Here is a 23,149-nt window from a genome sequence, read left to right on the forward strand (position 1 = left end):
AGGCGCTCGCGCTCTATGCTCCGCGGTCGCGGGCGGCCCGGCCGGGAGGGGTGAGCGGAGGGAGGCGGGGCGGGAAAGGCTGAGGTGTCTCCTCCACCCGAGCGAGCGGAGCGGCGGGAGACCCGAGCGAGCCCGGTGACAGCTCGTCGGCCGCCATGTCAGCGAGAGGGGCTGGAGGCAGCCCCGGCGCCCGGCGGTAGACCCCCCCTTTGGCCTCGGATTCCCAGGTGAGGAGAGGGCGAGCGGGATGCAGGGCGCCCGCCGGCGGTTCTCGGGGTGCAGAGCCGCCTGGAACCCCCGGCTCCTCTCGGCGCGGTGCTGGCTGGCTCCTCGGGCTGCTGCGCCGCCCTTGCCCTCGGGGTGAGGTGTAGCCCGGTTCCCCCCTCTCCCTCCGCTCCTTCCCTGCTCCCCTGTTTTCCTCGCGCCCATTTCCCCCTCCCGAGGGGCCCGGCGGCCGGCGCGGTGCCTCCCGGTCCCCGGAGCCTGCGCTGCGGCGCCCGCTCCTCCCCGTCTGCCGCCGCGGCCCCTGCCCGCACCGGGCTGCGCTCCCCCCCGCGTACCTGCCCCCGCCCCCGGCTTGTCCAGAGCCACCTGGTGTCTCCTCCCTCCCTCCCGCGGTATCGCCTTCCTTTTTAAATTTGCGTGTGGAACAGATTGAAAGTTCAGATTGGAAAAAAAAAAAAAATAAGAAGAAGACTTAAAGGCTTAACATGCCCGTCTAAGCTTAAGAAGATGAGGACTTCAGGATGCTTGTGTTGCTCCCCTTGTTGCAAAATAGCCCTCCCGCGGAATGCAATGCAAAAGGCCAGCTAGCTCCCAACACTCTAAAAATAGGATGCTAATGGAAGCGCTGGCCGCCGCTGCACCCGCTGGCTAAGGCTGGGGGACGCGGTGCTCCCGAGTGGCTTCAGTGTGGAAGGATTGCCCTCGGGGCTCTGCCCACTGCCCTCTCCACCGGGAAGGACCTGCAGCCACGCCGGCTGCTGCCAGCTGAAACTATGTGCAGTCCTTGCTGCTGACTGCACGGGGAGTGTGCGTGAGTGACTGAGGCTTGGCATTTGAATGCACAAGGAAAAAGGTATCTGCGGAATGTATCGTCGCATAAATAGAAGCCTGGGGATTATATTCGGCTGGTGAGCATCCAATGGATACATAGCTGACAGTCAACTGTGACCCTGTTGGACTCTGAATTTGTTAGGGCACCATGGAAACTGTCATCCAATCAACTGGTGTGGGAGCTCTAGGGATCCGTACATCTTAATTCCCTGATGGTTTGTGTGTGTGTGTGTGTGTGTGTGTGTGTGTGTGTACTGTATTCCCAGTGACAATGTTCTAGAAGTAACTTTGGCATCCTCTGACTACCGGCATGCCATCCTTTACTGAGCTGTATTCCTTTCTCCCCTTAAAACATATTTTCATAGATTCAGAAACACATTCCTATCTATCAACCCCCCCGCTCGCTGAGCCCTGGAGGCCTAAATATTTTTAAATCAAAGCAGAGTGATGTTTTATTGTAGAGGAAGAAATAGTTCACGCATGGGGATGTGTTGTTGGATTACTCACTTCACAAATACTTTGAGCCCAGCTGGCGTGCTCAGTGGTAAGTGTCAATCTATGAACCAGGAGGTCACGGTTCCATTCCTGGTCAGGGTATCAGCCCGGGTTTTGGGCTCAATCCCTAGTGTGGGGTGTGCAGGAGGCACACGATCCATGATTCTCTCTCATCGTGGATATTTCTATCTCTCTCTCCCTTTTCTTTCCTCTCTGAAATCAATAAACATGTATTTTTTAAAACATGCTTTTTTAAAACTGTGGGTTTAAAATACTTATTTTAAGATGTGCTTTTTAAATGTCATAATGTGTAGACTGAAGGCAGCCTACTCAGCCATAGGGAAACTATTGTAGTTATTTTCTTTAGGTTTTGAGAAAGAGAATTAGGTTATGATGATTATTTCCATTTTTATAGTGTGAATGGCTTGTTTGTGGTTGAAGGTCTTTGAATAATAAAGAGATAGAATCATGTATGTTTTGTTTCTGAGTCCCCGGGTCCTGTACATATCCTTTTCACTTTAAAGACAACCTGATCATCAGCTTTTAAACCCACTTTATTAGGAAAACTTGGTTTGTGTATTTGCATCTTAACTTCCTTAAGAAGTGTGGTTTTTACATCCTGTGCTATTTTTGCCTTTCTGAGGCAGTTTTTCTTTAAAAAGCTATCAGTGCAAAGTGACTCTGCTGATTATTCTTACAGTCTTCTTAAGTTATTTTTATTGCCATCTCAATGTAAGTGGTACACAAGGGGAAATACTGCTTTTTCCTTTGGTTTTTAAATGGCATTTGTAATCGGGAAATGCCAAGTGATCTAGTTTGCTGTTATAATCAAGGCTCTAGGTTTGTGGTCAGCAAACTGCGGCTCGAGAGCCACATGCGGCTCTTTGGCCCCTTGACTGTGGTTCTTCCACAAAATACCACGGCCTGGGCGAGTCTATTTTAAAGAAGTGGCGTTAGAAGAAGTTTAAGTTTAAAAAATGTGGCTCTCCAAAGAAATGTCAATCGTTGTCCTGTTGATATTTGACTCTGTGGACTAATGAGTTTGCCCACCACTGCTCTAGGTCTGCAGTAGTTCTGTTCTTTGGAAAGCCACATAAGCAATTTAAAGTTTCCTATCAAAATAGCGCAGTAAAAAAGAAACAAGTGAAATTAATTTTTACTAGCATCTTATTTCATTCTATATGTATAGTATTTTAATGTCAGATTTTAAAAGTTACTCATGAGATCATTTTACATTCCTCCACTCTAAATCTACAAAGCCCGCTGTGTATTTGAACTCACGGTCTGTCTGAACTCAGACTGGCGACATTTCAGGTGCTCGGTAGCCCTGGGGAGCTGGGACCTCCCCAGGAGCTGTCGCCAGGTTGCTGTGTGCCTCTGGAGTATTAAAACCCCTTTTCCGAAAGTGCTGCCATGTTCAAACAGAAGCTTCTGTGCAGGAGAGAAGCTTCCAAGAAGTCTCTTCCTCTTTGGTGTTGACTGTGTTAACAAAGAGGAGGAGAAACAGGTGCCAGGTGCCTGTCCAGTGAGGGCCAGGAGATGATGGAGCACTCAGTCATCTCCTGGGATGACCTTGTCACATTTATTTCCACCTGCTGTCAACAATGTGTCAGGACGCTCGCTCTCCTAGTCTGGCTACTGTATCTGTCGGTATTCAGGGGAAGTTAAGGACCTACAGGAAGATGGAATTCGTTGTAAACAGGTGGAGTGCCTACTATTGTAGACATATTCTGCATCTGTTTTAGGGATGGCTACGTAAGTTTTGTGAATGCACTTCTCCAAATGATGGTGTTTCTTACCAAGGAAAAGATAGAATATTTTTAGCAAAACGTGGAAAGGAAGCGGATAGGTTTGGGGCTGAAAAACTCTGGAAACCTGTTCAGGTAAGTTTAAAAGGAAATCCGGCAGGTTTTAGAGAAACCTACTGACACGTTGGCAAGGTATGTGCTCTACATTGTTTTTGCAACCACGAGGTGCTGATGTGCACGGAACCTTCCCTGTTTTCAAAGCTGTCATAACGGAAAGATAACGCTGTGGGGGAGGTAACCCAGCACCTCGCTGACCTCAATGGGGATCCGCAGGGACCGGTCATGGGCCTTATCTTGATCTCTGAACTCTAATAAACTTTCCTAAATCTTCCTTTAGCTGCCTGTCTTACACCTACATTTACTGTCCAAACTTATCTGAAGGCCTAATTATTTTTTTTAATATATTTTATTGATTTTTATACAAAGAAGAAGGGAGAGAGATAGAGAGTTAGAAACATCGATGAGAGAGAATCATCGATCAGCTGCCTCTTGCACACCCCCCACTGGGGATGTGCCCGCAACCAAGGTACATGCCCTTGACCGGAATCGAACCCGGGGCCCTTCAGACCCCAAGCCGACGCTCTATCCATTGAGCCAAACCGGTCCCGGCTGAAGGCCTAATTAGATTCAGTGTCATTTAATACAAAAAACGTGCCCCCTCCCCAACCTTTATAAAGAAATTAGGCAAAAAGAAGTTTTGTATGACCTGGTCAGCAAACAAGACTCTTCCCTCGGTAGACTCTAGTCGGGAGAGTTGGCGGTGTGTGGAATATCAAAGGATCAAAGGCAGAAGGGTTGTTGAATGTTGCTTGTTCCATGAGAAGAACAGGTGTGTGATGCAGAATATATTGTTGCCTTTGAATCCACATGGCTACCCATCGATTCCATTGTAGTTGGATAAGAGAATACATTGTGTTTTTGTGTGTGTGTTTTTAAAAATATATATTTTATTGATTTTTTTTTTTTTTTACAGAGAGGAAGAGAGAGGGATAGAGAGTTAGAGACATCGATGAGAGAAAATCATCGATCAGCTGCCTCTTGCACACTGCCCACTGGTCAGCTGCCTCTTGCACACTGCCCACTGGGGATGTGCCCGCAACCAAGGTACATGCCCTTGACCGGAATCGAACCCGGGTCCTTTCAGTCCGCAGGCCTATGCTTTAACCACTGAGCCAAACCGGTTTCGGCGAGAATACATTGTTTTAATCCTACAAAGTAGTCTTTACAATTTTTTAGTTATTTGAGGAAGAATAATTGATAGTCTGTCAATCTTCCGTTTTTGAGTTGTTTTTTAAAGCTCTAATATAATTTGAATGCCCTCTATAAGGATGAAGTTTTTAGTGTGTAGATGTTCACTGACTATGTCTGTGTCTTCAGCCTGTTATGGAGCATTCTCTCCGGTTTGGGGCCTTAAGATTCACATGAACACAGGCTTTCCTTTATTTGGGAATCATTCCCTGAGGGGAAATGACATTTCCTTTAACCAGAGAATACTTTGGGGTTTTATGCATTTGAAATAATTCACTTATCATAGTCTTTTAAGAACTACATCATGACTCAACTATACCTCCATAGATAATAAAAATCATGTCTGAGCCATCCTGAACAAAAGAAATGCATCATTTAAAAATTCTGAATCTTTCAATAGCTTGAGAGTGCTTAAATTTTGAGATTCTTCTCTTGAACATGTTTGGATATGGAAACTTTTTCCCATTGTACCACTCCTCCCTGCCATCCCTGAGGACTTCCTGTTTTCAGCCTCATTAGCCATATAGGAAGGAGAGGGGGGCTGGGGGGGGGAGAGAGAGTCAAGATACTGACAGATCATGATTATTTTTTCTTTTTTTAAAATAAATATTTATTGTTCAGATTATTTCACTTGTTCCTCTTTTTTCCCCCTATAGCTCACCTCCATCAGGTTCCCACCCCACCCTCGACCTTACCTCCCCCCACTGTCCTCATCCATAGGTGTGTGATTTTTATCTAGTCTCTTCCCTCGCCCTTACCCCCTTTCCCACTGAGTATTGTCAGTCCACTCCCTTTTTATGCCCTTGATTCTATTATATTCACCAGTTTATTCTGTTCATCAGAGTTTTTATCCACTAGATTTTTAGATTCACTTGTTGATAGATATGTATTTGTTGTTCATAATTTTTATCTTTACCTTTTTCTTCTTCTTTCTCTTGTTAAAGGATACCTTTCAGCATTTCATATAATACTGGTTTGGTGGTGATGAGCTCCTTTAGCTTTTTCTTATCTTTAAAGCTCTTTCTCTGCCCTTTAATTCTGAATGATAGCTTTTCCGGGTGGAGTAATCTTGGTTGTAGGTTCTTGCTGTTCATCACTTTGAATATTTCTTGCCACTCCAGTCTAACCTGCATAATTTCTGTTGAGAAATCAGCTGACAGTCATATGGGTGCTCCCTTGTAGGTAACTAATTGTTTTTCTCTTGCTGCTTTTTAATATTCTCTCTTTGTCTTTTGCTCTTGGCATTTTATTTATTTTTTATTTATTTATTTAATATATTTTATTGATTTTTTTTGCCCCCCTCCCTCCCACACATACCCTTCCTCCCCAGAGTTTTATGTCCATTGGTTGTACTTATATGCATGTATACAAGTCCTTCGGTTGATCTATTATCACCCCCAGATCTTCCTCCCCTCTCCACTGTAATTTGACAGTCTGCTTGTTGCTTTACTGTCTCTATATCTATCTTTTGGTTCATCAGTTTATAATGTTCTTTATCATCCATAAATGACTGAGGTCATGTGGTGTTTCTCTTTCATTGATTGGCTTATTTCACTCAGCATGATGTTCTCCAATTCCATCCAGGTTGCTGCAAATGATGAGAATTCTTTCTTTTTTATGGCAGCATAGTATTCCATTATGTAGATGTACCATAGTTTTTGGATCCAGTCATCTGCTGATGGGCACCTAGGCTGTTTCCAAATTCTGGCTATTGTAGATTGTGCTGCTATGAACATAGGGGTGCATATATCCTTTCTGATTGGTGTTTCTAGTTTCTTGGGATATATTCCTAGAAGTGGGATTACTGGGTCAAATGGGAGTTCCATTTTCAGTTTTTTGAGGAAACTCCACACTGTTCTCCACAGTGGTTGCACCAGTCTGCATTCCCACCAGCAGTGCACGAGGGTTCCTTTTTCTCCGCAACCTCGCCAACACTTGTCGTTTGTTGATTTGTTGATGTTGGCCATTCTGACAGGTGTGAGATGGTACCGCATTGTTGTTTTGATTTGCATCTCTCGGACAATTAGTGACTTTGAGCATGTTTTCATGTGCCTTTTGGCCTTCCTTCTGTCTTCTTTTGAAAATATTCTATTTAGGTCCCTTGCCCATTTTTTAAGTGGATCATTCATCTTCCTTTTATTTAGTTGTATAAGCTGTCTGTAAATGTTGGAGATTAAACCTTTATCAGTGGTATTATTTGCAAATATGTTCTCCCACACCGTGGGCTTTCTTGTTGTTTTGTTGATGGTTTCTTTTGCTGTAAAAAAGCTTTTTATTTTGATGTAGTCCCATTTGTTTATTTTCTCTTTAGCTTCCATTGCCCTAGGGGCAGTATCAGTGAAGTTCTTCTTTTGGCATATGTCTGAGATTTTGCTGTCTGTGGATGCTTCTAGTATTTTTATGGTTTCCCGTCTGATGTTTAAGTCCTGTATCCATTTTGAGTTTATTTTTGTGTATGGTGTAAGTTGGTGATCCAGTTTCATTCTTTTGCATATGTCTGTCCAATTTTCCCAACACCATTTATTGAAGAGACTATCTTGACTCCATTGTATATTCGTGCCTCCTTTGTCAAATATTAATTGAGCATAGTGATTTGGGTTGATATCTGGGTTCTCGATTCTATTCCATTGATCTATATGTCTGTTCTTGTGCCAGTACCAGGCTGTTTTGAGAACAGTGGCTTTGTAATATAGTTTGAAGTCTGGTATTGAGATCCCTCCTACTTTACTCTTCTTTCTCAGGATTGCTATGGCTATTTGAGGTCTTTTATTGTTCCAAATGAACTTTTGGAGAGTTCTTTCTAGGTCAGTGAAATATGTCGTTGGTATTTTAATGGGGAGTGCATTGAACCTATAGATTGCTTTAGGAAGTATGGACATTTTGATGATGTTGATTCTACCAATCCATGAACATGGTATGTTCTTCCATCTCTTTACATCTTCCTCTATCTCTATTTTCAGTGTCATGTAGTTTTCCGCATATAGGTCCTTTACTTCCTTAGTTAAATTTATTCCTAGATATCTTAATTTTTTTGGTGCGATGGTAAATGGAATTGCTTTTTTAGTCTCTGTTTCTGTAGTTTCACTGTTGGTGTATAGGAATGCCATGGATTTCTTGGCATTAATTTTGTATGCTCTTGGCATTTTAATTATGATGCGTTTTGGTGTGGTCCTCTTTGGATTCCTTTTGTTTGGGGTTCTCTGTGCTTCCTGGACTTGCGAGTCTATTTCTTTCACCAGGTGGGGGAAGTTTTCTGTCATTATTTCTTCAAATAGGTTTCAGTATCTTGCTCTCTCTCTTCCTCCGACACCCCCATAATTCTGATGTTGATACGCTTGAAGTTGTCCCAGAAGTTTCTTACACTATCTTCATATTTTTGGAATTTTTTTCTTTTTTACTTTTTCAGTTGGGTGTTTTTTGCTTCTTTGTATTTCAAATCTTTGACTTGATTCTAGCGTTCCTCTGATCTACCGTTGGATTTCTACATATTATTTTTTATTTCAGTCAGTGTATGCTTAATTTCTAGTTGGTCCTTTTTCATATCCTCAAGGATCTTGCTAAATTTATCGCCTTTTCTAGGAAATTCTTGAAAAACCTTATAACCATGGTTTTGAACTCTATATCCAGTCATTTGCTTTCCTCCATTTCTTTCATTTGTGACCTGTTTCTTTGTCTTCGAATTTTGGCTGCTCCCCTGAGTTGATAGAGTGGCCTTGTGTGATAGGTGTCTTATAGGGCCCAGTGGCTCAGCCTCCCCAGTTACCTGAGGTGGACACTATGGTGCTCCCCTTTGTGGGCTGTATGCACAGTCTTGTTGTAGTTAAGCCTTGATTTTTGTTGGTATCACTGGGAGGAATTGCTGGCTGTGAGGATCAGCTGTGTCTAAGATGGGAGAACGTCTGTGCTGGAGACATCCTTATGAGACAAGACTTGCTTCATTGGGGCTTTGGTGCTCACTGAGTCTGCCCCCTGAGTGTGTCCATTATGGATGTGAGGAGTTGTAATCTGGATGGTCCCACTCTGATCCATGGGTACACTGGCTCTTGGATCTCCAAGGAGGTGCAAATTTAGCCTCTGCCTGAGGCCACCCAGCAGGAGCTACGGAAAGATCTGCAGATTCCTCTTCTTTGTTTGGGTTTTGGAGGTGCCCAGATGAGGCCCAACTGTGAAGCAGTGCAAGCTGCTGTGGGGCTTTGGGCCTGCTTTTGGATGTTCTGGGTCTCACTGACTCAGCTGTAGGTTAGTTTAAAATTCAAAGGACCAGGCCATTCATATGCAAAAGCCTCTTCACTCAGCCTGGATGGGGTGGAGTCTCAGGGTGGAGCAAACAACAATGGCTTCCCATCAGCACTTCCCTAAGAGACCCCTGGTTCTCAGTTTCCCATGGTAATCGGTAATCTTTGTAAGCACCTCTGAGAGAAAGCCACCCTCGAGTTTTGCCTGCTGCCAGACAGTCCAGTTTCTCCCCATATGAGTCTGGGTTCCCAGAGTCTCTCTCACAACTGGAGTTCAGAACAATCGGGAGCTTGTGTCTCCCTCCTGATTGAGAAAGCCCACCACGTACTCAGTTGCCAGCCCTCTCCATGCATGCGCCTCCGAACATTTGCATTCTACAGCTCCTGTTAGTCTCAGTGTGCTTTTCTCTTTCCTGCTAGTTGTAGAATTTCCACTCAGCCAGCCTTCCTGTGGTTCTGGATGATGTCCATTTTGTCTTTTGTTGTAGTTTTGAAGTGCTTGTGCGAGGTAGCAGTTTAGGTGTTTACATTGCCACCATCTTGGTTTCTCCCTACTTTTTCCTTTTAAGAAGAATCCTGAAACTATAAATGACAAACCACCTTTGTTGATATTTGGGCATTTGGCATTTTAATTGACAATACCTAGAAGATTTTAGTAATTAGCAATATTTTGTAATTTTCATATCTATTAACTTAGACTGTTTTTCCTGGGAAAGTAATACCAGATTAAATAATTACATGGTTTTGCTATGTTGACTACATTTTGAAATCCCAGTGAATTAGTGGTTGTGGTTTTCTAATTTAGTGATAGTAAACTAACATTTTAAAAATAACTTTTATATTACAGATCTTAAAAATAATTTACTTAAAATATGTGGACTCTATGGTAAGGTAAAGAATGCTGTTCCTGAATATTTGAGAGCATATCACTTATATTTTGATTTAATACATTTATTGTTTTTCTTGTTCACCATTTTCTCTTCTGTGGGTATTACCACTTTACAAACAAATCTTTAAAAACAACAATTTTTAGTTGAACTGTAAGATATTGCTTTAAAATTTTCAATGAGGACTTATATTTGTGAAAATTCAATTTATGGAAGCCTAGAAGTACCAAAGAGTACCTTAGTTTTTTTGTGTGTGTGTGTTTTTCATTTGTGGAGAATGAAAACTTTATTTAAACCAGGTCTTGAAAGGATTCATACCAAGTAAATGAAACTATTTCTTCCCTCAAGTTCCACTCAGCTAAAAAGAGGAGTGGAAGTTTGTAGAAACTATGCTAATTAGAAAATGATGAAATTTAATTTTCTGAAAAAGACTTTATTTATATCCATTTGTGACTTCTAGATCCAAATTCAGTCATCTGGCTTTATTTCCTTCAATAGTTCCCAACAGTTCATTACAGTTTTGGTGTGGGGTTCTTTGCCAGGCCAATTAGAGTTATATATCAGCACTGCAAAAAGCCAAAATTAGAAGCAATGTCATGTGACTGCCTTGTTTTAATCATATTATAAATGTTTTGTGACTAAGGAGAGAAAAGATCATTTGTCTTAATAGTCTTACATTTGAAATTGATCAATAGGTCCTATATTCACCAAAGCTCATATAGTCACCAGAGAAAGATCCATCTCATATTAACCTAAAGTTGAAAAAGAAAAGACTCAACTAGGCCATATTTAATAGTGTCTCTTTTTCTAGGGCAGTGGTCGGCAAACTCATTAGTCAGCAGAGCCAAATATCAACAGTCCAGTGATTGAAATTTCTTTGGAGAGTCACATTTTTTTAAACTTCTTCTAACGCCACTTCTTCAAAACAGACTCGCCCAGGCCGTGGTATTTTGTGGAAGAGCCACACTCAAGGGGCCAAAGAGCCGCATGTGGCTCGTGAGCCGCAGTTTGCTGACCACGGCTCTAGGGCATCTCCTCCACTGAAATAAAAATATCTTTGGGGGAAAATCATGTTCTACCAGCCATCTTCCAAAGCATTGGAATTTATCCTCCTCTGGGATCGCCTTTTCTTATATAGGTTTATCTTTCCTTAGAATTTCTAAGCTAACAACTGCCTTTTCTGGAATATTTTTCTTTTCCTCAAACCCCATCAAAATATGTCTCTGGAATGACTTAAGTACAAGAAAACATATTTGCAGAATTCTATACTTATCTCCCTTCCTGTATGTCTGTTAACTTTGTGTACTAGAGATTCAAAACAGTATGTCACCTTTATGTCAGCTATCAGTGTAAGGATTAATGGCATAAATGTTGAGATATTTTATTGTAGGAATGGGAACCAGTAGCTACCTATTTGACAAGAATAAAATACAATTTCTGGGATTAGCCAGGTTTTTAATTGGGGCCCCAAAGCAGGGTGTCAGGGACCTGTAAGCCTCCTGAAATGACATTTATAACTTGGTGGTGGTATCTGGGTATTTTCCTGAGGAGGGGATTCCTAGCTTTCATTAGATTCTTCAAAAACCTTCCCCCCAAAGAAGATAGGAACTGCAGAATTAATTTGAATTTAATTAATTAGAAATCTCCAACTCTTATAAGCAACTGTAGGTTTGTAAAGATCCCTTGATATAAGCTTCATTTTTAGTAGTTTTTTACTTAAAGATAATTTGATAGATTGTTTGATGAGAAAAGGCATAGGGATTCTTTAAAACAAACAAACAAACAAAAAAACACCACAAACAAGTCTTCCTCAAATACTTACCCTGTATTTTTTATATGTTTAGCATTTACTCTCTCTTTTTTAAAATTTATTTCATAGAGAAAGGGAAAGAGAGATAGGCACATCAATGATGAGAGAGTCATTGATTGGCTGCCTCCTTGAACACCCCACACTGCGGATCAAGCTCGCAACCCAGGCTTGTGCCCTGACTGGGAATCGAACCATGACCTCAGGGTTCATGGTCTACTGAGCCATAGCGGCCAGGCTAGCATTCACTTTTTCTTCTTTTTTAGTACCATGTAGGGTACTTCGGTTTGTTTTTGTTTTTATCATTTGTTTGCCGTCCGTGCATTTTACAGGTTGAGAATTAATTCTTATGGTTGGATGTTTTCCTGGAAGTCCAAAAAGTCGGTCACTTGGGGTGAGGGTAAAGCAGACCTATGTTTGTAGGGATGCCCTCCCCAAGGAGAGGAATGGGTCCATAGAAAGCTTGGTTAGATAGGCATGCTGCCTGGTGAGATGGAAGAGGGCGAGCAGGTGGGTGCAGGAGGAAAACTGCCCTTGAACAGCAGATAGAACATGCTTCTCCTGAGACAAGAGGGGAAATACTGTTGTCCAACTAACACCTGGTCACCTCTGTTCCCTTGTGGTCCAGGTGAGACCGCTGAGCTGGGGATGGGATGGGGCCTGGGGACCACTGGTAACGGTTTAGTACAGCTTTGGAGGCTGTGTCTGGGAGCTCCAGGAGAAATGGTATCTGGCCAGCATCGAGGCTCCCCTGAGGTTGGGTGGGCACTGCTTTTATGGAGTCACCAATCTGTGTAGCTGTCATTTTCTTTAGCAGAGAAAGTGGTTAGGTTGGTACTCACTAGAGTAGGTGCAGCCTATCTTTATAAAAGCCTAAGCGGCTGGCACAACCGAACAGACAACCACACAGGCTGTGTGGGGCCACCAGGCCGGCAGGAGGGGCAGCTGGGGGCAACCAGGCCAGGGAGGGGGCAATTGGGGGTGATCAGGCTGGCAGGCAGGTGAGCAGTTAGGAGCCAGCAGTCCAGGATTGTGAGAGGGATGTCCTGGATTGGCAAGGGTGCAGGCTGGGCTGAGGTGACCCTCCCCTCCCACCTTCCATGCACAAATTTCGTGCACCGGACCTCTAGTAGAAATATAAAAGGACTAAGGAAGTAGCTGGAGATGATGCCTGGATTCATTGCTAGATAGGAAAGAATGTAATACCAGGAGGAGGCTGACGAATGAATGAATGAATGAATGAAAGAAAGAAAGAAAGAAAGAAAGAAAGAAAGAAAGAAAGAAAGAAAGAAAGGAAAATTCGGAGTCTGGAGTTCTTGATGTGGTTGAACTGGGTGGCAGGAGGGGAAATGGCGGTAAGGAATTGCAAGTGAAAAGAATAGGGGTTTAAGTAATGGGATAGTGGTTGTGGAATGATGGAGATATTGATACTCATCTGAGATGAATAAATTGTTTTGATGCTCAGAAGAAAGATAAGATGGTGGTGACACTAGCTAAATCAACGAGACTGTAAGAAGTCATTAAAGATCTTTGCAACATGAAGAAATACTCATTCCACAAATATATCAAGTCACTGCTTTTATTATGTAAAACACAGAGGCAGTGTTTTCTGGAGGACGGATTAAAAGGGCTGAAGGAAGGGATGAAGCCTTAATTAAAAGTAAATATCACCAAAACTCATTTTGAAATTTCATAACTTCTGATGATAGATTCAATGGTTTTTACTCCTTGTTCCACAGAAGAGTAGAGAGTAAGTTAACTCCTGGATTAATTTTTATAATTTAAAAATAGTGTAAACATTGTTTAATGCCATATGGATTATTATGTTCTTTATTCTGGTTGAATTCATAAATTAATTTTAATTTACTTATAATTCATATAAATCTGCATGTTACAATGCACATATGTATGTACATATTACAACATCAATATACATTTTAGCGAAAATTTTGAAATAATGATGGCTTGTGAATGACTCTAAACCTAGCATTAATTCCTATCAGCTTCCTGGTTAGTAGTTGAGCCCGGCGGTGATCAGCATGGCTAATACTGTGGGAAATGCAGTGGGAATGAGCCCTTCCAAGAAAACATTTCACGAAAAATACAAGTCCCAAATACATATTTTTAACTACATATTTTTATTTCAGCAAGGGAGGGAAAGGGAGAAACATCAATGATGAGAATCATCAATCCACTACCTCCCATATCATACCCAACACTGGGAACTGAGCCCGCAACCTGGGCATGTGCCCTGATGGGAATCGAACCTTGACTTCCCAGTTCATGGTCGATGCTCAATCACTGAGCCACACTGGCCAGGCCCCAAATATGTATACATAATTTTATCTCTTAATGTCACGAATGGCTTTATGTAGTTTTGTTCTTTTTTTTTTTTTTTTTTTTTTTTTAAGGAAAGGAAATATACATGGAAAACGTTTCTCGGTATAATTTATAGTTGACTCTGTCTGTTGTGTAGAATTTTATTTCTTCCTCTGACCTTTTTGATGTAGGATTTGGTAATCATGTAGGAAAAGGTTGTGAAACACTTCCGACGGGTTCGTTTCTAGGGTCTGGAGTTAGTTCCGCCCCAGAGAGGATCTGCTTTGTGCCTGGAGAAGTGGCTTTGTAGGGATTTCTATTTCTGGAGGTCAGCCGTTTTCAGACTTTTTCCTCTCCTGGCACATAAAGTCATTACTCAAATTCTGCGGCACACCAAAATCTTTGGCCAATCTGGAAAAAAAAAAAAAAAAAGTAGTTATGATTTTGATGCATTTACGTCGGACAGCTGTTGTTGTGTTGGGTGTAGTCATGTTTTCATTTGACAGTCTGAGGCACATGTGTCAAACACAAGGCCCGCGGGCCAAATCCGTCCCGCCAGGCCTTGCAATGTGGCCCGCACCGCGCTGTCATCACTGCACTCCGCTGCGTTTCCATCACAATGACAGTTTATGACTGTTCAGTAAACCATTAGGCCCGCAATTTAGTCTGGATTTTAGATTTTGGCCCCTTCTCTGATTGAGTTCGACACCCCTAGTCTGAGGGGTAAGAGTCAGGGCCCTGACTAAGTAGTTGGGTAGTGTGTGTGTTAAGAATCCTCGTGACACCAAAACCGGTGTGGCTCAGCGGTAGAGTGTTGGTCTGTGGACTGAAGGGTCCCGGGTTCGATTCTGGTCAAGGGCATGTACCTTGGTTGCGGGCACATCCCCGGTAGGGGGTGTGCAAGAAGCAGCTGGTTGATGTTTCTCTCTCATCGACGTTTCTAGCTCTCTATCTCTCTCCCTTCCTCTCTGTAAAAAATCAATAAAATATATTTAAAAAAAAAAAAAAAGAATCCTTGTGGCTCATGGGTTGAATATCGCGGCTGTAGGTTATTGGCAGAGGTAGCAGATCTGATGTTATAAAACAGGATCACGGGGGTGGTAAACACACAATATAATGTACAGATGATGTTACAGAATTGTACACCTGAAACCTTTATAATTTTATTAACCAATGTCACCCCAATACATTCAGTAAAAAAATGATAATGAAAAAAAATAAAATGTTAGGGCTCTAAGGCAATGGATATCCACTGAAGTGATGGATAAACACACTCTCTAAAAGAAAAGCCCTACACAGTTATTGCAGGAAATAATCCACATCAGAGTGATTGCCTGCCAGTGTCTGGCAGATGAAAGGCACTTAGTAAATGGTGCATTTTGGTTTAATTTGCTAAACCTTTGTAATCTTCTATTTATTTGAATTATTTTCTTTTTTTAAAAAGTGAATAATATTAATATTTCCATTAACTCTTAGCATTCCTAGCGACTCTTAAGAAAACTCTGTGTCCCTGACTAAATGCTTTTTAAAAAGTTGTTTGAGTAGAAACATATGATGTTAAATATGCAAAATACAGAAAAGTGCAGGGGGAAAAATCCTTGTACTCCCATCAACCGAGAGCAAAAGCGATGGACGGCATGGGATATTTACTTTCCGTCTCCTCAGAGTGTGTGTGAACAGAGTTGAGACTGTATTTATGATTTTAGAGTCTGCTTCCCTCCTTTGATTAAGATTCGCAGGGCACACATTTTGTGGTTTTGTGACATTTGGCATACGAACTAACTTACTCACCGCGGCCCTGTAATTGAGCATTTGGTTTTTCACTCACTGGCCCATGACTTGGACAAACTGTTTAGGTTTCTCCTTTGTAAAAGGGGGGAGGGATACTTCTTAGGAGTTACTGGAGTTAACGGAGATAACGGATGCAGAATACATAGAGCAGTGCCAGGAATAAAGGAAGCCTTTGGAGGAATGCCTCCGCGCTCATCTTTGTGAGAGAGGGTTTCCCGTTCCTTTTCTGCGCTGACCGGTGCGGCCCAGCTGTCTGGGCGCCTCCCGTACACTGAGGGCTGCCGTCGGATCTCCAGTCGGGCGTAGGCCTAGGTTCTGGGCTGGAGCCCCGGGTGGGGCATGCAGGAGGCAGCTGATTGCTATTTCTCTCTCACATTGATGTCTGTCATCGTCATCGTCCTCCTCCTCCTCCTCCTCCTTCTCTCTCTCTCTCTTTCTCTTTCTCTCTCTCTCTCTCACTCTCTCTCTCCCCCCTCCTCTTCCCCTTCTCCCTCTCCCTTCCTCTCTCTAAAAAAAAAAAAAAAATCTTTTTTAAAGAATATTTCTTATTGAGCATAAATCTTCAGAAATAAAGGTACTAGATCATCTTTCTTTTAGTAAAGGACCATGCACAAAGGCAGTCATTCAGGTGCAAATGTTTATGTGGTTAAAACATTGTCAGAATTGATAATTGTTCTGAAATAAACATGTAAACAAGACAACAAAGTCCTGTTGTGCTCACTAGCCAGTTTTCCACCCCAGCCTCAGTACCCCCATGTTACCCCCAAAAGCCTCTGCCCTCTCCTCCTGTTCCCCCTTATTCTGACTCTTCTCTGGGTCCGTTTTACTAACTCATGCTTCTTCTTTTGGAATTGCTGACTTGTTGTTATAAACTTTCAATGACAGAAATACTCCTTGCTTTGGCGTTTCCGCTCTATTTCTGTTTCCTACCAGATAATACTTGTGGGTTTTTTTGTTGTTAAGTGCATTCTAAATGTCATCTGAAGTCACGTAACCATTTTTTCTGCATCGATTTCCTCTGACCAAAGGTCGTGGAAAGAGCCTTTGGTTCGATCGAACCAGGCGTCTTCAAACTACGGCAGTGAGCGCAGCCGAGGTGTTACAGTAGGAATTAGTAGTTCATATAGTCCGGCCCTCCAGCTCTCTGAGGGACCGTGATCTGGCCCCCACTTTAAAAAGTTTGAGGACCCCTGGAACAAGCGCTCAGAAGCGCGGTGTGTGCCGAGCGCTGCGTGGTGAGGGCTGGACAGGCGGCAGCGCTCACTCTGCTCAGCCTGAACGCTGCTGGGCAGTGGCATGCGTGCACGGAACACCTTGCGAGACAGACCAGAGCAAAAGTGGGCGCCGCGGGCCGTGGCCACTGGCTGCTCTGGAACCTGCAGTCCTCATTTCGTTCTAACACCTGAGTCTTTGCAATGGTTCCGTGCAGACTCTGTGTTAGCTGTTGCCTCAAACTTGGAGACACTTCTCAGGCCAAATGATAAAGCCTCTTGCAGTCTCCTTCCCTCCTCCTCCTTCTCCTCCTCCTCCTCCTCCTCCTTCTCCTCCTCCTCCTTCTCTGGTCTCTCTCTCACCACCTACCACTGACACCTTGAGCAAAGCATCCGGAGGTGATAGGACAGGCAGCTAGGGAAGCTGGCTGGGAAGAAGGTACCATGTAACTAGAATGGTCCCCCCCCTCCCCCCCGCATTCTCTCCTCCCCACACTGCTGACTCCCAGGCCCATGGGTCAAAGATCAAAGTCTCTTACCTTCCACATCGAGGCAGTCATCCAAATTGTTCATTCTCCCTCCAGAGTCTTTCATGTTTCTATTCCCACCACCGTCACCTGAGTCTGGATCCCACCTCTTCTCTCTGCACCTGCTGCTCCCCCTCCGCCCGTCCTGAGCGTCGCCAAGGTTCTGATAGCCTGAAGCAAAGAGTATTTCTGCCAGCTCTGCTCACCTGGCCCTCGTTCATTCGGAAGCCTCAGCAGCTTCCCGGCCCCATCCCAGTCTAGACCAGTGCTGCTCAGATCACCGCTTTGGTCCAGGGACTGTCTGCAGGTAACAAACTGAAATCGCAGAATTGAGAGTGTTCAGAAACTCCCATGATATTTCACCAGAGGAAGTTGTATTTGAATGTAATCATTCAAAAAATCGGTGTGTGCTTTCTATGCCTGTGCTATGCCTCTCCTTTTTTCTAGTAAGAGATTCCCGGCCCAGGGGAAGGAGACACGGTGGTCCTCCACCGCAGGCCGTGTGAGGGTCACCGGGTTGAATGCCTCTGTCCTGGTGACACAGCCCCGCCTCAGCTGTCAATCTTCCGCTCACTGCTTCCCAGCAGCACCTCTTTCCAAAGTCCAGCCGCTTGCTGTTCTGGAAACACGCCCTGGGTGTGCTCACCCTGTGATTCTGCTCATGTTTGTTTCTTTTTTCTTGAAAGTGCAAGTAGAGGGAAGGACCACACCCCCTGAGGGCTGGGTTGCATGGTGCTCCCGAGTCCCGCCCGCTCTGTGCTGTGTCAGTCCTCCCAGGTGACCGCTCGGACAGGGCTGAGGATGCACAGGCCGAAGTCGCACCTGCTGCTCATGTGAGAAATGCAGGACGGGCTCCATTGTCCCCCGCTGGCGTGATGAGCAGCTTTGTGTTTCACTCCTGTTTCCTGGGAAAGGGTGGAGGGCTCCAGAATGGCCAGCATCGGCGGGTGACTGACTTAATAACTCATGATTATCAATACCTTCATGATGCACTAGCCAGATGGCTCAGTGGATAGAGCATCGGCCTGCAGACTGGAGGGTCCCGGGTTCAGTCGGGGACCTTTCATCACATGCCCAGGTGGCAGGCTCCATGCCCAGTAGGGGGCATCCAGGAGACAGCCAATCAGAGATCTTTTCTCATCGTTGATTATTCTATCTCTCCCTCTCCCTTCCTCTCTGACATCAATAAAAATATATTAAAAGGAATACCTTAATGAACATTTTTTAAATATATTTTATTGATTTTTTTACAGAGAGGAAAGGAGAGAGATAGTTAGAAACATCGATGAGAGAGAAACATCGATCAGCTGCCTCCTGCACACCCCCTACCGGAGGATGTGCCCCCAACCAAGGCACATGCCCTTGACCGGAATCGAACCCGGGACCTTTCAGTCCGCAGGCCGACGCTCTATCCACCGAGCCAAACCGGTTAGGGCTTTAATGAACATTTGGTTTCTCATAGACGGTAACAGAGTTGGTGGTCGTGGGTCCCTTCACTCCTCCCCAGCTGTGGTTAGCACTTGTGTCCTCTCTTTACTTGTTCTATAGCCAACATGTCAAGCTGTTTGAGTCTGTTCTTAGTTTCATCGCTCCTCTTTATTCGTTTCTACTGTTTTCTGCAATAGAATTTAATATTCTTAAGTATGTGCATGTCACAGCCTCCCTATAAAGAAAAGGTATTTTCCTTTGAAATCTCAAATCACACTTTTCCTTTTTTCTTTTCTTTTTAAATATATATTTTATTGATTTTTCACAGAGAGGAAGAGAGTGATAGAGAGTCAGAAACATTGATGAGAGAGAATCATCAATCAGTCGCCTCTTGCACACCCCCTACTGAGGATGTGCCCGCAACCAAGGTACATGTCCTTGACCAGAATCGAACCCGGGACCTTTCAGTCCCCAGGCCAACGCTCTATCTACTGAGCCACACCGGTTTCAGCTCAAATCACACTTTTCTCTGTTGCGAAGAGTTTGGGGGAGAAGGAAGGTAGGACAGGGTCTTTGGCCATTTCCTGTTAGAGGATGGACCCCTCAGGCAGGTTGTCTCATCTGTCTCCTCCCCCCATGCCCCCCCTCCCCCGCTACCCCTTATGCAGTAAGTCCATCCTATTCTGAGTAGACAGCTGTGATTGACTGCTTAGCTCAGACTGGACTTCTGAGGTCAGAGTTCAGGCTCCACATGGAGATTTATTTGCTTTGTTTCCTGTCCTCAGACTCGCCCTTTAATGCCGGTGCACCTTTGATTTCACAGAGCGCTGTGGGGAACAGTTAGCACCTGTCCTGTGTACATAGTCAGAACCAGCCTCTTGTTCCTGTTCGCGGGGCGACCTCAGGGCTGTGTTTTTCACGCTGAGGGGAGGTGGACAGGGAGAGGTGGCGGAGAAAAAGCAGGAGTTTGCCTGGAGCTGTGCTTTTGAAACAGATAGCAAGTGTTGCAGCTCACAGAACAAGGGACTAGGAAGTGATATATCCGTTTTATTTTAGACTTGAAGCAGTGAAAGACAACAGGGAACTTGGGAGCAAATAGCAAGAATCAGCAAATGCTAAAATTAGGGAGGAATCCTAGCGGGAACTTAGGTCCTAGGAAGTGAGATAATAAGAGAACTCCAGTTTTCTGATTCAGAATGCAATGCTGCCCGGCCGGTGTGGCTCAGTGGTGAGCATCAACCTATGAACCAGGAGGTCACAGTTCCATGCCTGGTCAGGGCACATGCCGGAGTGGTGGGCTCAATCCCCACAGTAGGGGGCGTGCAGGAGACAGCTGATCAATGATTCTCACTGATCATTGATGTTTCTCTCTCTCCCTCTCCCTTCCTCTCTGAAATATCATAAACTGAAAATACATATACTTAAAATGCAGTGCTATCACTTTTTTAAATATAAGTCTGGTATACATTTGAGGACAGTTACAACATAGATCGTGATTTTAAGAATTCATTTTCCTTAAATGAAATAAAGGAGAGGCGAGGATTTTACAGACGGCATTCAGTTGCCCACAGAAAGCCGGGAGTAAGAACAAAGAGCGGGAGAACAAATAAACGAGCATCAGGAGTGAGGTCCACTGAAGAAATCTTTCCATTGTGGGGAGAACGTTTCAGCGTTTCTATCACTGCTTTGTACTCGTGGGAAAGAGTACAGAGTGAAAGACTCTCCTGTCCCTGCTGCTGGGGCCGGGTGACCCGTAGGATAGCGGGGAGACAGTGCGGATAGCCTCGTAGGGCGGCTGTGAGTTCAGAGTGGAGTCACTCAGCGGGCCCTCTGCCGCCTCCCACACTCCGGGCTGAATCTTCTCTGTGCTTCCCAGGCCCTCCTTCTCATAGCCCGCTCCCCGCCTCCCCAAAAGACGTGTCATGAAATGGGAATGCCTCCACCTTCACCCCAATGCGGTGACCTTCCCCCGCCCTTTTGTCACACGGAAGCCCGTCCCTTCCCTTGGTGAGGGCTTGTCCCTCCGCCTGTGTCCTGGATGCCGTCCCTCCTCCCCAGGGTTTGCACCATCCTTTGGTTAGTGCCCTCTCCCCTCTCACCCTTAACTTCTCCCTCCCAGCTGCCCTCCCTCCCCTCTGGCATCCTCCGTCCCCTCATATTGCTAACGGTCAGGCCTGTGCTCTTCCTGATGTGTGACCCCGATCACGTCACCGATTCAAAACCTCCCATGATTCCCACCGAGTCCCGGTTTGAAGAGATGGTTTGGTTACAGCCACTAGCCAGCCTCTTTGAGTCTTGCTGTCTCTCGCTGCAAAGTAAGCACAGTGCTGATTCATCTGTTGGAAGTTAAATGCAGGGACATTTTTTTTCCCCTGTTATTTTGAATGTAATTCATGTTGTCCATTGCTATTGTTGCATTCAATGTTCTTTTTTTCTCTCAGTAATTGTGCATAAACCGTGGGGATTCAAGGGTAGCACTTATTTATTAAACATCAGAGATGTTTGGAATAAACAAACAAGGTGTAAACAGCTGGGCCTGTAGGAATGTATCAGCTCTTAAGTTACCCAAGACTGCTGATGGCAGCACAGACATACATGTGTAAAAGGCAGCATTGGACTGCTATCTTACTTATGCACTAATTCAGTTATAACTTAGAAGCTTAGGTCTCATTCAGGCTAGTATTTGTCCTAACAGTACCACAGGGAAAACACACGTCAGTGTAAGACAAGAACAGATCTTGCAGGTGATTTGTTCATGGCAGTAAAATGTGCTTAGCCAGGCCCAGTGGGTATCAGTTATTGGATTTAAAAAATAGAAGCTAGCATTTAGGCAAGTTATTCTTTTTGCAACTCATTCAAATGAAGTTTTCTTAAATTGATTAAAGAGTTATTAGTGTTTTGAAGTATTTCAAAAATTATCTTGCACTCATTTCTTTGTTGTTCTAAAATCTTTAGGGAATTAATAAATGTTCCCCTTGTGTCCCATACCTGGGATACTTTCAATTATTGTATTTTTAGATCTAGAATATTCATTTTAGGTTGTTTCTGTTGTGTGTTTTTTTTTAATATATGTTGCTGATTTTTTACAGAGAGGAAGGAAGAGAGAGATAGAGAGTTAGAAACATTGATGAGAGATGTGCCCGAAACCAAGGTACATACCCTTGACTGGAATCGAACCCGGGACCTTTTAGTCCGCAGGCCGACGCTCTATCCACTGAGCCAAACCAGTTTTGGCTCATTTGAGTTTTTTAAGTCATATCTAATGATTAGATGAAAAAGCAAAATAAACTATTTGCTTTTGCTACTATATTATCAATTTAGTTGTCTTAGGAAATTTTCTCTCTGATTCATTTATGCCCTTGAGCATTTTAATAACAGTTACTATAAAGCTCCCCAATATATGATCTCCTGTGCATCCCTTCCTGTTAACCACTTTCCTCCCAGGTTCTTGTCACACCTCCATCCCCGTATGCCCGGTTACCTTGCACACTGGGCATTACAGGTGGAAACTGTTGGAGATCATTGGAGCCACCATTGGATTCCTTCTAGAGAGAGTTCATTTATGTTGCCAGCAGGCAACCACGATGATGCAGATTGCCTTAATCTAGCCAGAGCGGGAGATGATCCTCCTGGGTTAGTCCCGGAGGGCTGGTCTGTTCCAGGCTCACCTGGCCTGGGGGAGGGGGAGGGGAAGGAAACTGGGGGGAGGGGGGAAGTAGGCCTTTCAGGTCCCAGGCTTCCCTCGCTCAGCAGGTGCCGAAACGCTTTCCCACCACCGCTCTGTAAGAGAAAGCTCTGCTCAGCCTGTCTGACCTCCACATGGAAGCTTTCTCCCGGCTTCTCTACCCGTGACCCTCAGGAGGGTTTGTCTGGCATGAGCTGGTCTGACCTTGCCAGAAGCAGAAGGCTTTCATCCTGTCTGCGTATTCATTCCTGCGCGTGTAAACAAGTATGCACCTGTGTTGGCGCAGTGGCGTGCCTGTGATTTATGAACAAATGTGCCTGTGGTTTATGAACAAACACGTGTGCAGTAAGGGATTGGTGGGACCAGTCACTGCTCTCAGGGCACACTGTCAGTTTGGAGACTTGCTCTGTCCTTCCCCGGCTTCAGCGGTGACGGCTGTTCTGCAAATACCTGAAACCTGCCCGCTATCTACAATATTATTTCTGTGGACAAGGCCATGTTCAATATCCACTGATGGTTTCTAACAGGGATGTTGTGTGGGTTAATCTATAAACCTAAAAAATGAGTTCTTCATAGGTGAGGAGGACAGCAAATAAGAAGTCTTATTGGTGGTTTTATTGTATTTTGTCTCAACGTATTTTCTAAATTCTGT

General features: G+C 44.2%; 1 protein-coding gene across 1 annotated transcript in view; it reads left to right on the forward strand.

Annotated features, from left to right (window-relative positions):
* Window positions 1-11: 11 nt before the first annotated feature.
* Window positions 12-23,149, forward strand: part of CNST (consortin, connexin sorting protein) — an 80,685-nt gene continuing 57,547 nt past the window's right edge. The window contains exon 1 of the mRNA XM_045587136.1: window positions 12-227. The gene's annotated coding sequence lies outside the window, so the exon portion shown is untranslated. The remainder of the gene's footprint in view (window positions 228-23,149) is intronic.

Source organism: Pipistrellus kuhlii, unplaced genomic scaffold, assembly GCF_014108245.1.
Source record: "Pipistrellus kuhlii isolate mPipKuh1 unplaced genomic scaffold, mPipKuh1.p scaffold_m20_p_25, whole genome shotgun sequence".
Taxonomy (NCBI): domain Eukaryota; kingdom Metazoa; phylum Chordata; class Mammalia; order Chiroptera; family Vespertilionidae; genus Pipistrellus; species Pipistrellus kuhlii.